The sequence below is a fragment of the Microcaecilia unicolor genome, chromosome 3, assembly GCF_901765095.1.
Source record: "Microcaecilia unicolor chromosome 3, aMicUni1.1, whole genome shotgun sequence".
Taxonomy (NCBI): Eukaryota; Metazoa; Chordata; class Amphibia; order Gymnophiona; family Siphonopidae; genus Microcaecilia; species Microcaecilia unicolor.
In genome coordinates this window covers 366,049,068-366,074,219 of record NC_044033.1, presented here as the reverse complement: position 1 = coordinate 366,074,219, position 25,152 = coordinate 366,049,068, and the positions used below count along the sequence as shown (strand labels likewise).

Sequence of the window (25,152 nt, the reverse complement as noted above, 5' to 3'; positions counted from 1 at the left end):
TGGGATTGCTAAATTCTTTCTAATGATACAATCATCAGGGTATATGTGGTTGCAACAGTAATGATTTAAATAGATGTATGTATATCCACCCATTCAAATAGCAGCCTAGAGCGCCGGATTGCCTGTGAGTTTTGCTGAGTACTTCTGAATAAGCATTGCTACATCCACGGCAAAGTTTTTTCTAATGACACAATCATCAGGGTAAATGTGTTTGTTACAGAACAGTAAGCACGTTTGGTTTGTTCCAACAGTAACAATTTCAATTGATGTTTGTATATCCACCCATTCAAACAGCAGTAATGAGTGCTGGATTGCCTGTGAGTTGTGATTAGTGCTTCTGAATCAGTTTTTTTCATGGACACTGTGTAGTTCTTTTTAATGATATCATCATCAGGGTAAATATGATTGTCACAGAACAGTATGATGTTTTCAAGTAGTGTTCACGCTAAAGTTAATTTCTATTAATTTCTATTGATTTGAGTTGCTATCTATCATTAGAACATGGAAACCCATCTAATAGGTATTTTTCACTGATTCTTACTTTTAACAAAAAATTACTAAATATGAAGTGAATATTAATTTCAATGTTTTTAGATCATTGAATGTGCATAAGAGAAGGCGATTGAGACCAAGCATTGTGAGATTTTATTTATTTTTATTTATTTTATTTTGTATTTTTTAGGTGGTTGTATGACTACTTTTAAGGGTTCACTTTGCTTTATACCCCTATTAGGTAGGTGATACTTAGTATCATTCAGTTATTTTAGTGTTGTATATCTCCACCTATCTGTCTTATGCAGTTCTCTTGATATATATTTTATGTTGATATTATTTTTTGTTGGTATCTTATGTCTTGTATTAAAATTATTATTTTATTGCATGCATACTTAATCTGAACGTTTTTAACTGATATTGATTTGATATATTTTATTGTATTATGTTTTTAGATATGATGTCTTTATCTTATATGATTTGATTGTGTTTTTAGATATGTTTTATTATAATATATATTATGTGATGTTTATGTTGTATTCATTATGTATTTTTATTTTGTAGTTTTTGTACAGTATGGATGAAGTCAAGACAAATGGTTCAAAATCACTAGGCTGTTACACAGGGTTGAGCAAAGAGATGGGTAGTAGGGTATCAACAGGTTTGAGAAGTATAGGGGAATACCAGAGTGGTGCATATCATGCATCAATGAGAGTAATTTAAAATAAATTGTGTGAGATTCTGAGAGCCTGTGTTCTTCAAATAGAAAGGGGGGGGGGGGGGGTAATATCATATTTCTTTGATCCTGTGATTAACTTTACTGTCACATTTTGCATGATTTGGAGATGATGAATGTCTTAGACTTGGGTGCCATGCAGCAGAGAATTAGAGTAATCTAGATGTGTTATAATAAATGTGTGGGTAATATGCAAAGCACCACTTCATCAAAGAGATGTACAGAATATATTTGCTTGAGTTTGTAGAAACTATTCTTGATGGTGCTGGAGATTTGCATTTGAAAGTTCACAATATAATCTATGAAGGTGTCTAAAATCTTTGTAGAGGGTGTAAAAGTTATGTGTATTCCTGAGAAGATTGTGAAAAATTGCAAGAGGACCTTATGAGACCTAGAGACTGGACATCCAAATGGCACATGACATTGAATGTGAGTAATTGCAAAGTGATGCATATTGGGAAGAGGAACCCAAACTTATAGGTTCCACATTAGGATTCACCGCCCAGGAAAAAGATTTAGGTGTTATTGTTAATGATACATTGAAAGCCTCTGCTCATTGTACAGCAGCTAAGAATGCAAATAGAATGTTTAGGAATTAGCAAAATAGAAATGGAGAACAAAAGTGCAAATATTATAATGACTTTGTATTGTTTCATGGTGTGACCACACCTTGAATATTATGTGCAATTTTGGTCACTGCATCTCAAAAATGATATGACTGAATTAGAAAAGGCACAGAGAAGGGCAACAAATTTTTTTTTATTTTGTTACATTTGTACCCCATGCTTTCCCACTCATGGCAGGCTCAATGTGGCTTACATATTGTATACAGGTACTTATTTGTACCTAGGGCAATGGAGAGTTAAGTGACTTGCCCAAAGTCACAAGGAGCTGCCTGTGCCTGATGTGGGAATTGAACTCAGTTTCTCAGTTCCCCAGGACCAAAGTCCACCACCCTAACCACTAGGCCACTCCTCGATAAAGCAGATAGGAAACTTCCCTATGAGGAAAGGCTAAAGAGGCTAGGAGAAGAGAAAGGTGAGGGGAGATATAATAGATGTCTATAAAATACTGAGTAGAGTGGAGTGGGTGGATGTGAATCGCATGTTTACTTTTTCCAAAAATACAAGGACTAGAAGGCACGCAATGAAGCTACTAAGTAGTAAACATAAAACAGATTGGAGAAAATACTTCTTTTACTCAAACTGTAATTATGCCCTGGAATTTGTTGCCAGAGAATGTGGCAAAAAACAAACAAACCCCAAAATCAGTTAGCTTTGGAAGCTTTAAAATGGAATTGGGAAAAGGCACTGCTTATTCATGGGATAAGCAGCATAAAATCTGTTTTACTCTTTTGGGATCTTGCCAGGTTGTTGTGACCTGGATTAGCCCTATTGGAAATAGGATACTGGGCTTGATTGACTTTTGACCTATCCCAGTATGGCGATGATTATTTACTTATGCTTAATATGTAAATGTTATAAATCCTAGCATTAGACAGGAAATACTATAAAATGAATGGATAAGTTGAATAATGATGTTGATGAAACTGATTGGAACAAGATAAGGCAGGCAATTCCTTTCATCTCCATTTCCAGCAAGGTAGTAGAAATGATAGTGGAATTACAACACCATAGACATCCTGCAAGGTTTCAAAGACAGTTTCTTCACTGTGCTGATGAGGCTGTGATTCCCAAGGGGATCATCTACATGTATAGTGAGCATACGGCAAGAATTTAAGAGAAAACTGAAACTGAGATCCATGAAAGCTTTGCTAGCATTTTCTCCTGACTCCATGTCTCAGTTTTCTGATCTGATGAAAGGATATTGACTATCACAAAGTCAATCATTATGAAGAAAGGCTTAGCATTATGAGGAAAGGCTTGGCTTAGAGAAGAGATAGTTGAGATGACATATAACCAAGCTTTAAAAATCCTGATCGTAGAGGAATGGGTAAAGAACAGTGGCGTAGCTACATGGGGCCTGGGGGACCTGGGCCCCTGCAGATTTGGCCCTGGACCCCCCTGTTGACGACCCTCTCGACCGCCCCCCTAACCCCCCTCCCTCCTGTCAGAAACAGAAGGAAGCCTTTTGAAGGAAGAAGAGGGCCTCGGCTGGCGGGGGTTGGGGTCCCCCGCCAGCAGAGGTAGGTGACGGCAGTTTGGCAGTGGTAGGGGGGTCAAGACGGTCATCAGCAGGGGGGGGCAAAGTTGGTGGTGGCGGCAGCAGCGGGTTGGCAATGGTGGGGGGGTTGGCGGCACCGGGAGGGGGCTAAAATGTGCCCCCTCACCTCGGGCTCTGGACCCTCCTCCTGCCGAAGTCTGGCTACGCCCCTGGTAATGAAGGAACAGTTGTTTGACCATTCAAATATTATTAACACAACACATACTTCACGAAACCAATAATAATTTTAAAATAAATCAGAGCAAGTAATTTTTCACTCAATACACAACTAAGCTATAGATATTGTTACTGGAAGATGTTGTCAAGGCAGTTAGGATACCTGGGTTTAAAAAGAGTTAAGACAAGTTACTAAATCAAAAGTCTCCTTCTTAGCTATATAGACTTGTGAAAACTACTGCTTATCTTTGGGTATGAACCACGATAAATAGATCAAATTACTACCTAGCGATTTTTGCACGTTAAAAACGTTTGAGCTAAAACACAGTAAAAGTACGTCATTCAAACAATACAATTAACAATGTGTCAGAATTTCACAGTGGCTGTGAGTGCTCAAAGTATCTATCCCCAGCTTTAACATAGGCCTTCAGTCACTTTGGGAAGTCTGTATCAACCTTGTTGATCGACCCTGTGGCAGGCTGTCCCAGATCGTCTGCAACATTTCCTTGGGTCAGTGATTGTTTGAGGCTTTGAGTGGAGCTTGTGATAGGCCTCCAACATTGCTTCCTGGAGAAAACTCTGTCACTATGATGTCATTAATAGTAAGCTGGCACCCTTTTTTTCCAAATAATGGTCGTTTTACAGTATAAACATTTTTGAATGTGTAAAAATTGCTGGATAGTCCTGCTAAAAAGTCTGTAACTTCACCATGTGTAAAGAGAACCTCATTCTACTCTGCACATAAATATAGATATTAAGGGAGATGTTTCCTTTCCTGAATATGGTTGGTCCCTTGCATATATCAATTATTGGCACTAATTAGATGCAATTGGGGATTATGCATGTAAAGTTAGGTGCATGATCTATGCATAAAATGTATGCATGGCTCAAAAAAGGGGACACGGAAATGGGAGGGTTATGGGCACTTTGGGGTGGATCAGAGCATGGTTTTAAGTTGCATGCATAATTATAGAATAATGGTGCTCCGTGCATAAATTTACGCACAGGCAAACCTAAATTTACATGCAACCTGTCCGCGTAAGCATTTATTTTATAAACCGAGCACAGCTTATAGAATACCAATTAAGCGAGCTTTTTTCAGTGTCAATTGTTTAGGCACCATATTAGCCCTTACATGCTATGAATATTGGTAATCCTTTTGGTATAAATCTAGAGCAATGAAACTATGTTCTCAGAAGCAAATTAACAGATTTTCTCCTTGGTTTTCACTTCAAGTAATTCTGATCAGCTGTTGTTGTTTTGCTTCATATATTTTGCATTGGTTTACATGTCATCAAATAACTACGCAGTTACAATGGAGAGATACATTTAAAATTTTGATTCTTTTATTTCTAGAAAGCCTCACGGTAGATTTTCTCCTTTCATGTTCTGCTGTAGGCATATCCTTCAACAGCTGCTACCATTTTTTCCCAGCGCAGTATTTGTTCACATTGGGATGAGAAAAGGAATTTTACATTTTATTATGATTCTTTTATTAGTCTGGCATTTTTTTTTTTTTTTGGCGATGAGCTTCTTGTTGAATCTTTTTACAATATATTTCCAGTCACTTGAAATATCCAATTTCCATTGTTTCATCATAGAGACTGCTTTAGCACCTATGGATGAGTGACTATTAAACAAGAGGTAATGAGCTATGCCTTCCTTCTGAAGTGCAGCTGAGACAGAATAATGTCGATGAAAGGAGATGGTAATAAGCTAGTAATATACTAGAACTTACATTAACCCTCTCCCCTTTTCTTGTGTTTTAGAGCAATTGATTTTAAAAAATTGTCTTTCAAATATTGTAATTCAAATGGACTTATCCATATAGTAGTTGCTGCCACTGAACAGGTAAGTCTCCTGTCTGTGGATTTTCAGTGGCACTATATGGAAAGTGATGTTGATGATTTCCTGTGACTGCTCCGGCACTGTTTGTATAGTGCTGGGGTGGACTGCAATCATTTCTGGCAGCTATATAAATAGCAGTGATTTTCAAATGCCCTCCATGTAGTTACGTTTGTTGAAGATAACAAATGTGGATTCCCTATTTCACATAGGGAATCAATGTTTGTATTGAAATAATATAAATTTTGGAATTTACAGATACCCCAATGTATTTCTAAGTTCCCGCTGGAGGGGAAACTGTAAATATTGGTCTGCCCCTTCTTACTCCCAATGTCTACCGCCCTGGCATTTGATTCTCCTACCCCCAGATAGAAAGCCACTCCCCTCTCTATTGCGGTCCCTTCAATGGCAACACCTCCATAACATCTCCCTAAGGACTTCCCCTGACAACTTTCTCCTGATGACAACCCCAGATGGAAGCCCCCTAAAGCATTTCTCCGTGGCATCCCTCCCTACACCAGTGGGCAAGCACCCACTGTGTGATTCCAACCACCAAGGACCCTAATTCCCCTTGACACTTTGAGATTGATATTTAAAGCAATTTAACTGGGCAAAAGAGGTTCCTGACTGGTTAAATTGCTTGCAAGGGGCTATCCGTGGAATTCAGGGGCACTTAACTGAATAATACTGTCCCCTCTAATTACCTAAATTGAAATTGGCTATGTTGTAGGGGTGGAGTTGGGGTAGAGTTCGCATTTAGAGTTGGTTGATTATGAATGTTTTCATGGAAACCACCTAGTTATAGATGATGTATACGTTTTTAAAATAAATAAATTTGTGGTTAAGTACTGTTATTCAGCACAACAGGATAAGGTAACTGAACAAATGAGATCACATAAAACACAGTCCTACTTTTGTCTGGTTTCACTTATCTAGTTAAGGGCTGAATATTGGTGCTTAACCATTTTTCGCAAAAGCATTTTTCCATACCCTAGCTCAACCCTTGTCCTAACAAAATTTGATTACTGCAACCCTACGCAGGACTTAAAGGGGATCCCCTCAATAAACTACAAACTGTTCAAAACACTGCCACACATCTCATATTCAGACTATCACACTCCACCAAAGCAACCACCATTCTGTACAATTTGCATTGGCTGCCAATAAAAAATAGAATATTATTCTAGTTATGTACCTTCATTCACAAAATTTTGTATAGTTCATCCCCAATATGCATGAACTACTCATTGTGATGCCTCTAAACCATTGAGAGCCCTTTTCACAAAGGAAGTACCGTCGGGCTACCACAGCAGTCCCGTGGTACTTCCCACCTCCAGCACACCATCATATCCAGCGCTACAAAAATATATTTATTTTTGCAGTGTGGGTGTGTACCCATCAGTAATCCAGTAGTGCCTCATGTTGCCCAGTTACTGCTGGGTTAGTGCAGGTGCCCTTACCGCCACCTCAACAGTGGACCATCAAGAAATCCCAAAAATGTCATGGTGGGGTTTTGAAAGTTTTATCAAACAAAAAACATTTCAGCAAAACCATAAACTTAGGAAATGACAATTCAGATCGGATATAAGAGAGAAGGGAATTCCAGAGTGAGGGATCAGGAAAATAAAACACTAATCCAGTGCAATTGCAGGAAAAGAGGGGTAACGTGGTCATATTATTGGGCCTTACACAAAAAGCGCGCTGCAGAATTATGTAAATGAAAGAAGAGCAAGATCTGTGGGTGATTATATCTAATTGTCTTAAGATGTCCAAAAGATAGAAAAGGTGATGGCAACAACTAGAAGGATGTTTGGATGCACCAGTGATGTAGCTACGGGGGGCCTTGGGGGCATGGGCTCCCCCAAATTGTATCCGGTGCCCCTGGTTTGGCATGCTCAGTTTCATTAAAACCAAGTATGCATACAACTTAAGGGAAAGCAGGGCAGGTAATGTGAAGAGAACAGAGCTGGAGAAAGGGTTCAGCTGGCAGGGGTTGGGGACCCCCGCCAGCCAAGGTATGTGGGGTTGCGGCAGGGATGCAGGCCAAACAGCCCCCCCCCCCCCCACCCCTGGGATTCACAGGGAGAAAGAGAGGTAATAGTGCCTCTGTATATAGTAAGTATTTTGGTCAGACCTCATTTGGAGTACATTGTACAGTTCTGGAGATCACACTTTTAAAAATATATAAACAGGATAGATTAAGTCCAGAGGGTCTTCAGCATAAAGCATTTGGAGACAGGAACTTTATTCATCACAATCTCTCCATAAAACCATACGATGACCCAACATGGCCATTTTTCAAGGATGTGTCTCAATCAGGGGTCCAGATAATCTATAAAGACTTTCCAAATGCAATCCCTAACAACACCCTCTCCAAATGAAATTATGCAATGTGACACCCTCTCTGGAGAAGTCCTCACACTTTAGAATCCATGCCCAGAATATCTTAATGCAAAACTATCTCTACTTTGGGAAGCAGGTAAGAGCTTGGGTCTTTTTCAAAGCCTTTAATGGAAGAAGCAAGTAACTAGCTAGTCACACATACAATGACTAACACCAGGTACACATACTGCTGTAGAACTTACTTATCCACTCCTATTCTTGCTGAAATCCCTTTTCTGCACCTTTTCAGACTTCATGTGCAGTTTGTCTTGTTAGCCACCTTATTTCTAGCTCCTGTTACTCTATCTATCTATATGTTCCACCTATGATTATGCCCTCTGTTGTCTATTAAGATGCTTTAATGTATATTGTGTAGACATTGTAAGTAGCATTCTATGCCGTAATGTGTATTATTTGAAATTGATTACTGGTGTAATTGTCTGTTCCCTATGTTCAGCTATTAATAAATAAATAAATAACTATATCGTAAAATAAGGATTAATTAAAGAACTTAATTTTACAGCTAAGTAGAATAGAAACATTCTGTCGTATTATAATAATTTAATTTGTTCACTGTTCCTTTTCAAATGTGTTTTTCTCTGGGGTTAGTGTATAAGCTATGCCTGACTGGTGGCTTATTATCCACTTTTCTCTGTATCCTATTTTCTGCCTTTTCTGCACAAAACTGACTTAAAATGTTACTGAGCTCTGGTACTCAGAAAATGGGACAAACATGAAGGACATGACTAGAACTGCTAAACACAGCCCCTATTGTGACAGATGGGCCAATATACAAAAGCTGTTAAGTAGTAGTGGCTGTCAAGCGTAAATTGTGTAATTGGGCTTATCCTTTTAGGTCCCCCAGAGCAACACAGTGAGAACTTATTCTAGAATGGAATTTGGACACCTAGAGGGGCATTTTTGAAAGGGACGTACAAGTTTTGATGAGGTCTTCCTCGCAAAACGTGCCCATCCAGGGGCGGGGAAACCCGTATTTTCAAAACAAGATGGACATCCATCTTTTGTTTCGATAATACGGTCAGGGACGCACAAATCCTGAAATTTGGTCGTCCTTAGAAATGGTCGTCCCTAGACTTGGTCGTTTCTGAATTTTGGTGATAGTGGAAACCAAGGATGTCCATGTCAGAAACGACCAAATGCAAGCCATTTGGTTGTGGGAGGAGCCAGCATTTGTAGTGCACTGGTCCCCCTGACATGCCAGGACACCAACTGGGCACCCTAGGGAGCACTACAGTGGACTTAATAAATTGCTCCCAGGTACATAGCTCCCTTACCTTGTGTGCTGAGCCCCCTAAAACCCACTACCCCAAACTGTACACCACTACCACAGCCCTTACGGGTGACGGGGGCACCTAGATGTGGGTACAGTGGGGTTTTGGTGAATTTTAGAGGGCTTGCTGTTTCCTCCACAAATGTAACAGGTAGGAGGGTATGGGTCTGGGTCTACCTGCCTGAAGTGCACTGCACCCACTAAAACTGCTCCAGGGACCTGCATACTGCTGAGTCTGGCAATCAATATTTTAAAGATGTTTTTTGAGGGTGGGAGGGGTTAGTGACCACTGGGGGAGTAACGGGCGGTCATCCCTGATTCTCTCTGGTGGTCATCTGGTCAGTTCAAGCACCTTTTTGTGCCTTGGTCGTAAGAAAAACACACCCAGGTAAAGTTGTCCAAGTGTTCATCAGGGACGTCCTTGTTTCTTTCGATTATGAGTCAAGGATGTCCTAGTGTTAGGCACACCCCCCTGTACTTTGCGACGGAAAGCAGTTGGGGACATCCAAAATCAGCTTACGCACTCACAGTTACATCAGCCGTAACTGTGGGGGCCTAAATTCAGCAAGAGTGCATGTAACTTACATGTCCCATCTATGCTCCACCCACATAAATGCCCTCTTGCATTTATGCACTGTGCCATTTATGTGTGCCCTTACAGAATAGTGCTTTGTTACTTTGGGGCTGATAAATCAGACCGCAGGAATTAGACATTCTGCCTCCCATAGTCAGCAGCGAACCTGGAAATTCAATGATGGGCCATATCCAGTGACCAGTATTAAAGTTCTGGGTGGGAGGGGCGTTGTCCACTATGCACCTAGCCAGTTAAGCCAATATTCATCAGCTGACTGGCTAAGTTATAGTCACCAAAGATAGATCTGCTATATACGTGGGTCTATCTGGCCGCTAAACTTAAGCCGATGAATATTGGCACTAACCGGCTGTGTTGCATGACATAGCCGGTGACCGGGCTAGCTGCTAGTGCTAATATTCAGCCAAGACAACCAGCAGTCTCATGCTGAATATTAACACTTAGCCGGCTTAAGGCTATGTAACTGGCTAGGAGCCGTTTCTGGTCAGTTATATAGAGCTGAATATCGGGCGGATTGTTGCCACTTAAGTGTACGTTTACCCATGAAAGTGACAGTGTTCGGTATATTTATTCACTCAAGTAGTATGTACATGTTGGCACCAAGTCATAGAATTCCCATTAAGGGCCTTATTCTATAAAAGTTATGCTCCTAAATCTGTGCTCCTAATTTAGGGCTTATTACGCTCATAGATTTAGCATACATTTAGGAGCGTAAATCACGCTAATAAATTTAGGAGTGTAAATTTTGGAGCATAACCTTTATAGAATAAGGCCCAAAATGCATAAGTAACTTATTGGTGAATGTTGAGTGACACTGTAAGCATAGTAGCAGGGTGGGACTTGGGCATTTACTATGTAGACAGCAGGTGATATTCAGCCACTATCTGCATAGCCACGCAGTTTAATTTTGGTTAGCAATACGAGAAGCCTCCTTATGGAGGTGGTGAAAATGAGAATTGTCTCTGAATTAAAGTGAAATGGGACAAGTAGAGGATCTCTGAGCTATTGTAGAGCTTAATAGTTGGTATGGATGGAAAAATTAGGGCATATGGCTTTTATCTGACTTCATTTTCTGTGTTTCTATATCAGGGCTACAATTATAACTCAGAGATCACATGTATATTCAGCACCCCTAGCATCCAGCATTACCCTGTCTTTATCTCCTCCCCCTCTAATCCAGCAGCACCTGTCTCTCTCTCTTTCTTTTTACTGTTCCCCATCATGCTACATTGTCCCATATCTCTTCTTCTCACCCTATTATAACCCCCGTTTTTCTTTCTTTTTCCAACCCGCACCCCAGTCACTCATTGACATATTATTTATTTATTTATTGCATTTGTATCCCACATTTTCCCACCTTTTTGCGGGTTCAGTGTGGCTTACAATACGTTATGAAAGATGGAAATACAGTTTGTTACAACTCGGTTATGGATTACATTGTGAGGAGTTATGCGAGACAAAGTCAAGTATCATTAAGGAATATAACAATGGAAAAGATCATTGAAACATTGGAAGGAAACAACGGGAAACTAAAAGGGGCAATATATAATGACAGGAAAGCATTTGGTATACATTTTCTGTGAGTAAAGGTATGAGTGTGGTTGAGATTACGGGGGATGAGAAGGTGTGATTTGGGGGGATGAGAATTCAGAGTGGCTGTAATGATGCATTATTGAACAGTGAGTGTGGGCTTTATGTGTTTTGGTTCTTTCCGTAAATTTTCTCAAAAAGATGGGTCTTCAGTAGTTTGCGGAAGGTGGTTTGCTCATAGATCATTTTCAGGTTGCGCGGCAGTGCATTCCAGAACTGCGTGCTCATGTAAGAAAAGGTTGACGCGTGCAGCGCCTTGTATTTCAAGCCCTTGCAATTAGGGAAGTGGAGGTTGAGGAAAGTTCGGATGATCTTTTAGCGTTTCTGGGTGGTAAGTCTACTAAATCAGACATGTAGGCTGGGGCTTCACCGTGAATGATTTTGTGGACTAATGTGCATACTTTAAAAGTAATGCGTTCCTTGAGTGGGAGCCAGTGTAGCTTCTCTCGTAAGGGTTTTGCACTTTCATATTTTGGTTTTCCGAAGATGAGTCTGGCTGCTGTATTCTGGGCTGTTTGCAGTTTTCTCAGTATTTGCTCTTTGCAACCTGCGTATAGTGAGTTGCAGTAATCCAGATGGCTGAGAACGAGGGATTGCACTAGGCTGCGAAAGACGGATCTTGGGAAGAATTGTCTTATTCTTTTCAGTTTCCACATGCAGTAGAACATCTTTTTGGTTGTGTTGTTTGCATGAGTTTCGAGTGTCAGGTGGCGGTCGATAGTGACTCCAAGGATTTTTAACGTTTCTGAGATTGGAAGGTTTAGTTTTGGTGTGCTTACTGTATAGCGGTGAAATCATTCGTGTTGTACTGGGAAGTGAGTATCAGGCATTGAGTTTTTTCTGCATTTAGTTTCAAGCGAAACGCATCTGCCCAGGTGTTCATGATGTGTAGACTTTGGTTGATTTCATTGAAGATTTCTTTAATGTCTTGTTTGAAAGGGATGTATATTGTTACATCAACGGCGTATATATATGGGTTGAGGTTATGGTTTGATAGGAGTTTCGCCAAGGGGATCATCATTAGGTTGAAAATGGTTGGTGAGAGGGGTGATCCTTGTGGTACTCCACATTCAGGTGTCCATGCAGCAGACGTGGTTGAATTTGATGTGACTTTATATGATCGTTGGGTTAGGAACCCCTTGAACCAGTTTAGGACATTTCCTTCAATGCCAAAGTATTCAAGTATGTGTAATAGGATTCCGTGGTCGACCATGTCGAAGGCACTTGACATGTCGAATTGTAGGAGGAGTATATTGTTGCCGGTTGCAATCATTTGTTTAAATTTAGTCATAAGGGTAATTAATACTGTTTCTGTGCTGTGATTCGACCGGAATCCTGATTGGGCATCATGCAGTATTGAGTGTTTAGATAATTTGTGAGTTGTTTAGTTACCATTCCTTCGGTTATTTTGGTTATTAGTGGTATGGATGCTACTGGTCTGTAATTGGTTATTTCGCTTGCGCTTTTCTTTGTGTGTTTGGGTATTGGGGTAAGTAAAGTTTTTCCTTTTTCTTTAGGGAAAAGTCCGTTTTGTAGCATGAAGTTTACGTGGTTCGTTAGGTCTATTATGAATTGTTGAGAAGCTGATTTCATAAGGTTGTTTGGGCATATGTCTAGTTTGCAGTGGGATTTGGCATATCTTTTAAGTGTTTCCGAGATGAGGTCTTCTGATAGTAGTTCGAATTCGGTCCAGGTTCTGTCTGCTGGGTATGTTCCGGCTTCTGGGTCTAGGCAGTCTAGAAGTGTGGCGTATTCAATAGGGCTGGTGGGTATTTTAAGTCGTAATTGTATGATTTTCTCTTTGAAGTATTTCGCAAGGTTGTCAACATCTGGTATGTCTTTGCTGTTGTTTGTAACTGGTGTGGTGTCTAACAGTTTGTTCACAAGGTAGAAGAGTTTATGTGTGTCTTTGTAGTTTGGTCCTATTATTGTTTTGTAATGTGATCTTTTAGTCTGTTTTATGGTGTATTTGTATTTCCTCCGAAGTAGTTTCCAGGCATTTAGTGTTTGTTCATCTCTCCTTTTTTCCATGCATGTTCTAGTTTCCTGACTTGTGTTTTAAGTTTTTTTAGCTCTTCGGTGAACCATGGGTTTGCTTTTTTCCTGTGTGATGTTCTGGTTTGGATTGGGGCGATTTTGTCTAATGTTGTTGTACATAAATCGTCCCATTCTTGGAGGAATTGGATGGTGTCAGCATTTGTTGTCCAGTCGTTCTGGTAGATCTGTTGCCAGATCCTCCCAGACACTGCCTTCTCAGTTCTACATTGGCCTGGAGGAACTGAAAACTCTTTCCTGACTCTCACTCACTGTTTAGTGCAGCCGCCTCCAACTCAGACGCAAACAAAATGAAGCCATGTACAGGGCAATAGCCCTGGGCATATTGCTGCCAGCTCTGCCAGTCTCCCCCCCCCCCCCCCCAATGATATAACTTCCTGTTTTGGGGATGGAGAAGAAGGGAATCCAGCAGAGCCATCAGCCTTCTTTCCTATTCAGATTTTGGACATTTTTTGCAAAACATCCAAATAAGTGTAAAAAGGGGACGTGCTGGAAATAAAACACACTCTGTGTGTGTGGCGGGGGGGGCAAGATGGGGAGGTGACATCAAGGGAAAAAAGAGGGAGACTTCAGAGGGGGGGAGGGAAGCAAGGGAGACCCAGAGAGGAGGGGGAGCACTGGGAAGCAAGGGGAGATGTCCAAGGAGGTTGAAGAAAACAGGAGATGAGGTGTTCCTATCTAGTCCAAATCAAGGTAAGGTATACACAAAAAGTAGCACATGTGAGTTTATCTTGTTGGGCAGACTGGATGGACCGCGCGGGTCTTTTTCTGCCGTCATCTACTATGTTACTATGTTACTATCTAGTCCTTTATATGGACTTTAGTTCACTCAAAACAATAGCACATGCTAAAGCAATAGCAAAAGATGATTTAAAAAGTTGTTCCAGTTGGATAGGCAGTGTCTTAAAAGGTGCAGGACAAAAGATTTTGTTTCCATTTTTACTTCTGTAATAACTTTTTAATTTATTTGAAAGCTTCCCATATGTAGATATAAATATCATGAAATACAAATTGAACATCACTAAAACAGCTTAAAAAGTATTTGAGCTGGTAGAAACCACTTATAACTCTGTATTTTCTACACTGTTCTATACTATGCAGATGGCGAAATTTCAGTGAGAATATCCTGTTTCTTGATCTTAACTGTTTATTTAACTGTTGCTGTAATCTGCCTTTGGGAAGCCTGGAGTTATAAAGATGGAATATACTAAAATTAAATGGAAGTAAAATTAAACTCTTCTTTCATTGGGACACATGAAATCACATCTGCATCTGATGTCTGGTTTGGTGACCCTTTACTAAGTGAAAACATCTCTGCATAAATACAAGGGGTGAGGGGGAGTCCAACCCCAACTGATAATGTTGCAGGTCTGCTACCCTTAGATTCCATTTGCTATATAGTTTGAATAGCATATTTGCAGGTTTTTGTGATGCTTCACACAGTATCTGGCAGTGGAGGGATTTTGTGTTGCTGTTAGTGAGACCCATGCATTCTATTACAATTGTACTAAGGACAGTGAAAAGAAAACTAGGCAAAAGGAAAAATGGGAGGGGAGAGCAAGGCAATCAAAATATCCAGAGATGGGCATAACTCTCAGTAAAGAGCATAAATCCTTTGAATATTAAGCTCATAGTTGGTACTTTATGCTGGGTTTTCTGCATTTATTTGAATTCAACTTTGTTTATTGAACTTTGTTTTTTCTCTCTGTTTTAAGAGGCATAATACAAAACTTGCAAGCTGATTAAAGTGTCTTAAGTTTCAGTACAAAGGTATCAGCGTATACATTTGCTTTGTATTATTAACCTGTATTTCTGTGCATTCAGATATAGTACTGTACCAGCACTGTCACTAAATCCACCTCAGCATTTTTCTAACTGCAGCCTATTGTATGAAATTCCACTTCACGGTACACAAATTCCAACGTCTTGCTCTTGCCATGCTAATATAGGCTGCAAGTCTAAAAAATATTTGTTTGGTCTATGTTTGTATTTGTGTTTGCACTTGGCTGCCACTTGGTAGTACAGCGTAAAAGGTTAGAGAAGTTCCTTTTTGGTTGTTACCTTTATAGGAGAGTCAGAGCCTAGGTACATTCCCCTTGAAAAATATGCTCATCCCAATGAGACTCCAAAGCAGTCACTAGGGTCACCTAGGCTTGGGGGCGCATTAGCAGTGCCTTGTCTGTTCCAAGAATGTCTAGTTGCACCTTCTCTGCTGTGGGATGCTATATGCTATGGCCAGCCTACGCTTCTGGCGCCTATTTTACAAATGTCTACTCACCCAGATGTCAAAACATAGCTACGCCTCTGCAACCAAGGTCCCAGTATCATTGTTCAGGAAAAAAGATAATATCCCCTGATATAACCAGCCCAAAGTAATAGCATTGACTAGCACATGGGATTCTTAATTAGTATTCCTGATAAGAAATTAAGACCTGGTCCATGATAGATACGAAGGGCTCAATATTCAAAGCTGAAACTGGCTATTGTGTGGGTGGTCGGGAAGCAGAGTCAGGACTTAACCAGATAAGGGCTGATATTCATTCCTTATCAAGGCAAATAGGCCCTCATAAATGTCAGTCCTAGCTTTGTTAAGTTTAATTTATCTGGTTAAGGGCTGAATATTAGTATAAGTGCCAGCTGTCCATACATAACTGGATATTTAGAGGGACATTTATGATATGACATCTAAATCCAATTTTGCACAAAACTTCCAAAACTCTATTGGTGAATATGCCATTTTTAAACCAGAAAAAAATCATCCAACTTTTTGTTTCAAAAATGGCCATTTGCTAGATGTTTTTGTGCTTAGTGCATCTATCTTAGAACCATAAAAAAAAAACAAGAGAAAATTTCACAAAAACATGTCGCTGGCATGTATGGGGGTTAATATTATTTTAATTTTTTAAATTTTAATCTTTATTAAATTTTACAAAACATATCCATCAAAAAGATTAGATAAACTGAAATCTTGTAAAGTTACAATCCAAAAGTAACAACTGAGGTAATAAATACTCACTATCGATCACATGAAGAAGAAAAATATGGATCCAAGACTTAGAAAATAAATTGAAAAAACAAGAGAAAAAAAAGAAAATATCAGCAAGATATTTTCTATCTTACCTCTACCCCAGCCTCTGCCTAACAGCATGCTCAGGGTTATACAATGACATTAACTTATTCTTTAGCTACAGGAAAATCATTTAACTGCTTAGGTTTAAAAAAACTGATATGCTTTACCCTCAAAAACTATAAAACATAAACAAGGAAATCACAAGACAAAATTGGTGCCTAGAGCCTGAATCCTAGCCTGAAGGGTTAGGAAAGCCTTGCACCATGTTTGTGTCTCTCTTGCTAAATCAGGAAATATCCTCACTTTTGAGCCCAAAAACTGTGTATCCAAATGTCTAAAATAAAGTTTAAACACAGCATTCTGGTTTGGTTCCAAAGCAAAAGTAACCACCTTTGCTGTCCTCATAGTAACAGTTTCCAACAAAGATTCTGGAAAGGCAGTCAAATTCATATTTTCCTCTCTAGTAACTCCTAGAGGTTCTCTTGGTGTTTTCCTCCTGGGCTAAGATGTATTGCGCCCATGTTATAGAAGGTAAAGAGCCACTAGCCATTCCCAGAGTCTCTACCAAATATTTTTTTTTACCATATCTAACGGGGCAATTAAATGTGACTTAGGGAACTTGAGCAGTCTCATATTACACCTCCTAATTTGGTTCTCCAAATATTCCAAATGACAATGAAGGAAATTTTTTACTTTCACTGAGGCTACTACTACTACTACTAATAGCATTTATATAGCACTACCAGACGCACGCAGCGCTGAACACTTGACATAGAGAGACAGTCCCTGCTCAAAGAGCTTACAATCTAGGTAAAACAGACAGACAAGGCATTACAGGCTAGGGAATTACAGGGTAAAGAGGAACAGGGGGGGAGGAGGGCAAATGAGTAGCGTTTAGGAGCCAAAGGCAGTAGTGAAAAGGTGAGCTTTCAGCATAGATTTAAAAACAGGTAAAGAAGGAGCTAGATGTATGGTTCGGGCTGAACTCAAGCCCTCTAAACTTTAGGTTCCAAAGCATTCAGTTTAGAGGACTGCTGAACCGTGGCTTGTGCTTGGACCAAGGCAGCCTCAGAAATCACCTTAATATCTTTACAGTTCTCCATTATTAAAGGAGAATGCATATCATATGTAATATCCCATAGTGCTTCCAAAGACACAATGGCTATTTTTTCAAAATCCCAAAGAGTAAAAACAGGAGTGGGACATCTTATGGCCTGAACCACAGTACTCACAATATTAGCAGGAACAAGTTTTGATGCACTTCGCCCAGATGTCCTCCAGGCTCCAAAGCAGTCTTAGCCAGAGTAGATCTCCCTCTCTCTAAATTCCCATTCACCTCAGCCGAGGTACAGGAAGCAGACTTGACAACAGCTAATCCAATCCCAGGCTGTGGGGGAGCCATTCACATGACAGGGCTTAGAAAGGCCCCATCTATGTTGTCAATTGATGATGACATAGAGGCATATTTTCAAAGCACTTTGGGAGGCTAAGTTCCATAGGTTTCTATGGAACTTTGGGAGGCTAAGTGCTTTGAAAATGAGCCCGATAATGACTTCCAGAGAAGGGGAAGAGGTTTGCGGAACACCTGCAGCGACTCCGAAGTTGAGCAGTGTTGTTTTCCTTATTGGGGGATTAATGGAGGGCGGTCAAGGGAAGTGCCCTCACCTTCTCTCTCCTCTTGCCCATAACAACCACAGGCTGAGAACTAGATGGGAAAACAAAAACCGATAAGAATGGAGCTCCTGAAGGTGTGTTGCTTCTAAAGTGTCATCTTGGGGGTAGTTTCTTAGTAGACTTGTTACACAGACTTCCAAGCAGAGCATTGGGTATCCCTAGGGGCCACTGCAATGGACTTCACATAAAAGGTCCCACGTACACATCTCACCTCTTATATTGTATGGTGAGCCCTACAAAACCCATCAAAAATCTGCTGTACCCAACTGTACACTACTACAATAGCCCTTCTGTCTGCAGTTGTCACCTATATGTGAGTATAGTAGGTTTTTGGTGGGTTTTGGAGGGCTCACATTTTCCACCACAAGTGTACCAGTTAGAATGGGATATGTGCCAGAGTCCTGTTCTCTACAGTGCATTGCATTGACCAATAGGCTACTGCAGGGATCTGCTTGCTGCTCTAATAGGACTGTCAGAGAGGCTGGTATGTACTGTTTCTTTCATGTCTTTAGGGGGTGGGAGGTGGTCATTGACATCTGGGAGAGTAAGGGAAATCATGTCTTAATTCCTTCAGTGGTCATCTTGTCATTTAGGGCACCATAGTCATCACTGAAACAGGTCTAGAACAAACCACCTAATTTTTATCCATTAATGTTTTTCCTTTCTTCCATTATGGTAGAAAAATGTCCAAGTTTTGGGAATGCCCAAATCCCACCTCAACAGGCCCACCTCCTTGTGATTTGCATGCACTGTGTTTCAAATCTGAGTTTTGAAAATCATGATTTGATATCCAAATGTCACTTAATGCCATATTTGAAATGTTTTTCTCTTTTGAAAATGAGCCCCTTAATGTCAGTACCAGGAAATGGCCTGGTCTTGAATATCTGGGCATAATTTCAATGGTAGCAGTCAGTGTCTTAAAAAAAAAAACCTCCCTGTTGCCAGCTGAATATTACCCCTAATGTTTTTGTTTTTGCTTTATAGAGCCCACACTAAATAGTAGCTAAAGGTCAGTATACCAGGATGCTTACTTTCTTGTAAAGAGAATCCCTCTTGTAATTATATACAATCCACAGCTAGAAAATTTGAGAAGAATCATAAAATATCTACTTCCACTACTCTAGGAGTATGAATTACTGAAAGAGATATTCCTAGCCCCACCAGTGCTGGCCTTACAACAGCCATCTAATTTGAAACAGAAATTAGTGAAAAGCAAACTCCCAATACAAGCTCAAAAAGAAGAGAATGGTACACGCCCCTGCAATGCACGTAGCTGCAAGCTATGCCAGCACATCTCATAGAATCCTACAATAACTCATATGGGAAAAAACATTCAGCATAAAGGAATCCTTTACATGCCCTTTCCTCAAATGTGGTATGTATCATTCAATGCATAAAGTGTGAAGAAGGGTGCTATATTGGAGAAACAAGCCATATGCTAAAGATGTGGCTCAATTTACATAGATACAATATTAAACATTCCAATGGCAACTAGGATGCCACCTCTTTGGGACAGCACTTCACAAAACCAGAACACTGCACCAATGATCTTATGATAAGAATACTAAAAGTATATTTTAAGACAATCCAGACACATAAGACCTTTGAAGTCAAAATGATGAAATATTTTTGACACCCACCAGACAAGACTCAACAAAGATCTGGGTTTCCTAGCCCATTATAATCCATAAAATCCTATTGCTTTGTCACCCTCTTGTCTACCATCCATCTCTCCATGACACTCATCTATCCAGCTCTCCCTGTTTCTCACCTAGCCCCCCCCTCTTCCTGTGACACTGTCATTGGAATGTTTTTTTTGTTTCACATATATTCTGATATTTTTCAACATTTGCTTATTTCCGATCTGAAGAAGAAGGGTTACCTTCAAAAGCTAATCAAAAGATGTATTAAGTTAGTCCAATAAGAAAGGTATCATCTTATTTTCTTTTCTATGTTTTGATTTCTATTTATTACCTTTAAAAGTGGACTAACACGGCTACCATACCACCTTACTTATGATATCAATAAAACCTAATTAGCATATGATGGTTTCTCTTTTGAACCATGCAGACATTAAATTTAGCACATTAACATGCAGGGGGGATTATCAATAAATATGCGATTTTACATCTGATTATCAAATACTGTTTAACACATGCAAAACATCCTAAATGCATTAGTTTCTTTATGTTTATCTTAAAAATAAGAAGAAGTAACTTATTTTGGTGTTGTCTTTAGTTCTTGCTTGGGAAAACCGTTAACACAGAGTTGATTTGCTCTAGGTTGTGTGAAAGTTGAATACTTTTTTGAGGATTGCTTCTGCAGCGATTGCCAATTTTCTGCTTGAGAGGTTTATGATCAAATAGTCTCTGGCAGCAACCTTTTGTTGTGTTTGCAAGCACTAAAGAGTTCTGGGGATGTTTACTGGTCGATGTTGACAAGTATGATGCTATTGTAATGTCAGCATTTGCAGAACAAAAATTTTAGCACCTGCTAGAAAACATGCAGTGCTGAGAATACATGCTAGCTAGAAAAATGGGATCTGCAGCAAACAGAAACTTATGACACTTTTTATCTGAAACAAAAGTGACAGTTGACATGAATAAAGAAAAAATTAAAACATTTATCCTAAGCTACATTTGAGTAGCAAAACAAAACTTTATGATATTGTATGGAAACCCTCACAGTTAAGCTGTGAGGGTGTTAAAATTGGCTGAAGCCAAGGCAGCCAGGAAAGGAAAGGAAAAGAAAAGGGGGGGGGGGAGGGAGTAAGAGTAAAACTAGTGAGTGGTTAGGTTAGCAACAGAAAAGGAGGAAAGGGATTGGGTAAAAGAGAAGAGATGGGATTGGTTGGAAAGGAAGTGTTAGGACAGGGTAAAGATTTGGCGCTTAGAAGTAGTTTTTAGTTAGGTAGGAGAGTGTTAGGGTGAATAGGAGGGAGTTGAAAGACCCTTCCCAGCCCGCCCTTGGTGGGTGGAGTGGGTGATGTGGGGGACGAATTGGGATGGTTTGGGATAAGTGGGAGGAGGTTTTGGGGAAGTTGGGTAGCAGCTTTAAATGAAAAGGGTGCCTGGATGAGGGGTTTAAGAGGCACCAGAAGCGGTTAAAAGAATATTATGTAATATATGAAATGGAAATGAACTCGTGGGCGGAAACGCCATGAGTAAGAGGTGGCTTGACGGTACCGTAAGTCACATGGGTGGAGGGGGGTAAGGTGTGGAGAAAGTGAGCCTGTTCGCTACCGAATGGCTTAACATTAACCGCATTGTGAAGTTAACCTTGTGGAAAGAGTGATATGTTACTAAGTTGATGTTATGTAAAATGAATTTTATTAATATTTGGAAATAAAGCTGCAGCCAAATTTTATTCCAAAGAAAGTGTTGTTTGAGTTATTTAAAGTTATAAGAGTGTGTTATGGGCTGCCGGAAGTGCGAATGTCAATGTTAAGAGTACTGGTTGCAACATAGCCTCAGCATGACTCTATAATCCTTACTTTGATCATTAAGGACAGTATATCCTTGGGTCACTTTATGCAGGGCAAAACCTACTATGTAGAAATATTCAAATATGTAAAGGAGGGAAGAAAAATCATAAAGAACTCAATGTCAATATTAATCTCAATATATACTGTATACATAGAAATCTGATACAGACAAAAAATACAACAAAGCAATAACATTCTTTTTTTATCAATATATGATCTAACACTCATTCTAAAGAAATCATAACTATTTTACCCCTCCATACAGCAGTAGAAAAGGGACAGCCCATTAAAGGCATAACATTAGTAAATATATGTATCTAATTTTACAAAGGACATCATTTAAGGGATTAATATAACAGGGTACCTATGTGAAAGGTCCACAAAGGAGCCTTTTTATTCCTATTTTGTATTTAAAAAAAAAAACAACTTAGAACCAGTGGCACAGAAATCCTCACTGCAGAAATTTACACCTGCTCTGAAGAATAAAGGACCCTTTTACAAAGGGTGACACATCTGTCATGTGTACAGCTATACATTTCCTGGTGTTGCTGTACTTCTTGACTTGCCATTCATTCAGGAAGTAGCCTGTCTTATCTACTTCAGGTACATCAGACTTGAAGTCAGAATTGTTTTTCTTCTTTGTCAAATCTCGGATAAACTTCAAGAAAACTGTGAAGGGAGGAAATGTCTCTTGGTTGGCCTCTTTATTCTTTGTATCTAATGATAACCATTTCTCTCTTATAATCTCATTTATGCCCCAATCTGTATCCATGTAGCACAGGCCTTGAAGGTTCAGATCAGATTTAATGGCTTCCAGTTCCTGGAGGTGATCTAATTCTTTTAACACTATTATATCTCTTTGTAACCTTTGGGAACTCCTTATTCTCTTCATCAGTGCCTGTTGGATGGCTTCTGGGCTACCATAGTGATGGTCAAGACTTTCACACATTTTTTCTTTAAACTCTTGACATGATTGGTTGACTCACTCCAAGCCATTTTATTATCAGGTTCATTTCTTGCTTTGGGGTGGGCTTCATATTTGCTATGGCATCATTAATTTCAGATTTACACCCTCTATACTTTTGGGGGCAGTCACTGAACTGGGTAAGTCCTGTGTTCACTATCTCTTTGTGAGCCATATATGTTGCTAGATCTTATCTCTCTGAAGTTTCTAGCATGATGGCAGTAGGTACCTGTGGCTGGCTGTTTGCCGCAATTTGTCTGTAGTGAGGTATGGAGTGTGGCTAGTCCGATGCCTCTTGCTTAATCAAAGTGTGTTTAGCTGATGACCTCCCTAGGCGCAACTGCTCAACTTTTATTTGAGATCAGTTCCTGTGTGGCACCAAAGTCTGTGGTTGAAATGAAGCATTTTACTCATTGTGCTTTCCTGGAGCAAAGGCCAGTGGTAATGCATCTGTTTGCATGCGAGCATATGGATCACTGTGGTAGTGGTTCAGCTCCATGGCGTGCTTTGCCTTAGGCTTGCTTCTTTCAGGTGAGTTAAATTCTGGTATGGAGGGGTGTACCTTTTCTAAATCTGATGACTCTTCTGAGTCAGACTGTGACTGTGTGCCAACATGTGTTGGGTTATGAGCCTTCATGTAGGCTACAGTTTGCTGGGCAGAATCTTCTGCAATAATATGACTAAGCTGACTCTCCCCACCATCCTGCTTTGTAGCTGCTTCAAGTATCTTAACTTGGGCCTCAATGGTAGCTACTTCTTTCTCTTATTGGAGCTCCTCCAAGATGATGTCCATTTCAGCTGTTTTTAGCTTCAGTGCTGCTGCTTCTTGCTTACTATAAAGAACTTGTGATTTGGTGGCCTCTGCTACAATTTGCAATTATATAGCAATTGAGCCTGTAGTGGACTTGCTGGAATGGCTTGTGTTTTGTTATTTTGAAGATCTAGAACTTCTAGAGATATGCCTAGAGGTGCCAGAATATTGGGATTAATTATTCCCTGCAGGATTGGTGTGAGGTTCTATGTCTTTAATTGCCTGTGTCACCATGGTCAGGTGTGTGAGATCTGTAGCTTGCTGACTCTCTCTCTGGACTAAACTACCTTTTGTATTTGTTCTGCATAGAAACTGGTAATACTCTTTTAACTTGTGCTGGTACTGCTTACAGATTGACTGTAATCAATCTATATGGACTCTATCAGCTTGCCTTTTTTTTTTTTTTAGAAACATCAAGCATATCTTTCTAAAAGCTTGTCTAAAAGAAAGAGTTATTTATCCACTTATGTTTCATAATTTTCTCTGGCCTTTTCTGTGTGCTGTTTTTTTAAACTAGTAGACTGTCCTTTCTCATCTATGTTACCAGCGTCATATAGCTTGGCTTGAACATTTTGCTCAGTCTACTCAATTGTTTCACTCTGACACAATAGAATATGCCATTGCTTTGCACTGGTAAAAATAATCCCTTTTTTAATTTTTTCTTTCTTTGCTTTCTTAGAATACTTTCTACAGTGACTATGAACCTTGGTTCTATGCCAAAATTGTTACTTTTTTTGTTGTTGTTTTTTGCTTAGACCTGGTAGCACTGAGCTGAGGCTGGGGGGAGCCAGGAAACTTCTATATGGTAATTGTGTGTGTGTATCTCTCTCTCTCTCTCTCTCTCTCTCTCTCTCTCTATCTATTTATCTATTTATTTATTACATTTGTGTCCCACATTTTCATGCATAGCAGTAGGCTCAATGTGGCTTACAGGTTCCGGAGAGGAGAGTACCAACTCCGGCAATATATCAAGAGTGGAAAATAGAGTAACAGTAGGTGCAAGGAAGCTGATAAGGTTCCGGAAAAGAGAATACAACTCTGGGACAAATATATAGTAGCATATAGAGAGAAGTAATCCCAATGAGGCTGATAAGTCTCCGGGGATGGGACTACAGCTTCTAGTGAGCAATACAGAGTAGGATAAGGGTAGAAGTACACTTAAATATAACTGGAGTGGTAAAATTTGTATAGTTTGAAGTAATAGGATTATGTGGAAGGGGTATTGTTCATTTCTTAGTTCGATAGATATGATGCATTGTTCATGAATTAGTTCAGGTTTGCTGGGTAGGCTTTCCAGAAGAGGTGAGTCTTGAGGTCTTTTCGGAATTTTAGATGGGTGTTCACAGTTCTAACATTTCTAGGTAATGCGTTCCAGAGCTTGGTACAAATGTAGGAAAAGCTGGATGCGTATGTTGATTTGTATTTTAGTCCTTTACAGTTTGGGTAGTGCAGGTTTAGAAACGTTCTTTATGATTCAATGATGTTTCTAGTTGGTAAGTCAATAAGTTCGGTCATGTAGGTTGGGGCCAGACCATGGATTACTTTGTGGACCAGAGTGCAAATTTTGAAGGCTATTCGTTCCTTGATTGGTAGCCAGTGCAGTATTTTGCGTAGGGGTTTAGCACTTTCGTATCTTGTCTTTTCGAAAATTAGTCTAGCTGCCGTGTTCTGCGTGGTCTGGAGTTTCCTTAAGATCTGTTCTTTGCATCCCGCAAATACGGCGTTACAGTAGTCAACATGTGATAGTACCATTGTTTGAATTATGTTACGGAAAGTTTCCCTTGGGAAGAATTGTTTCATCCGTTTGAGTTTCCACATTGCATGGA

The 25,152-nt window shown here is 39.8% G+C and overlaps 1 long non-coding RNA gene across 1 annotated transcript; it reads left to right on the top strand.

Moving 5' to 3' along the window:
• The first annotated feature begins 2,520 nt into the window (after positions 1 to 2,520).
• LOC115465123 lies at positions 2,521 to 22,051 on the top strand. Its single transcript, XR_003941328.1, has 3 exons — positions 2,521 to 2,603; positions 5,552 to 5,553; positions 22,040 to 22,051. It is a non-coding gene; the product is annotated as an uncharacterized LOC115465123 (long non-coding RNA).
• The last annotated feature ends 3,101 nt before the right edge of the window (positions 22,052 to 25,152 follow it).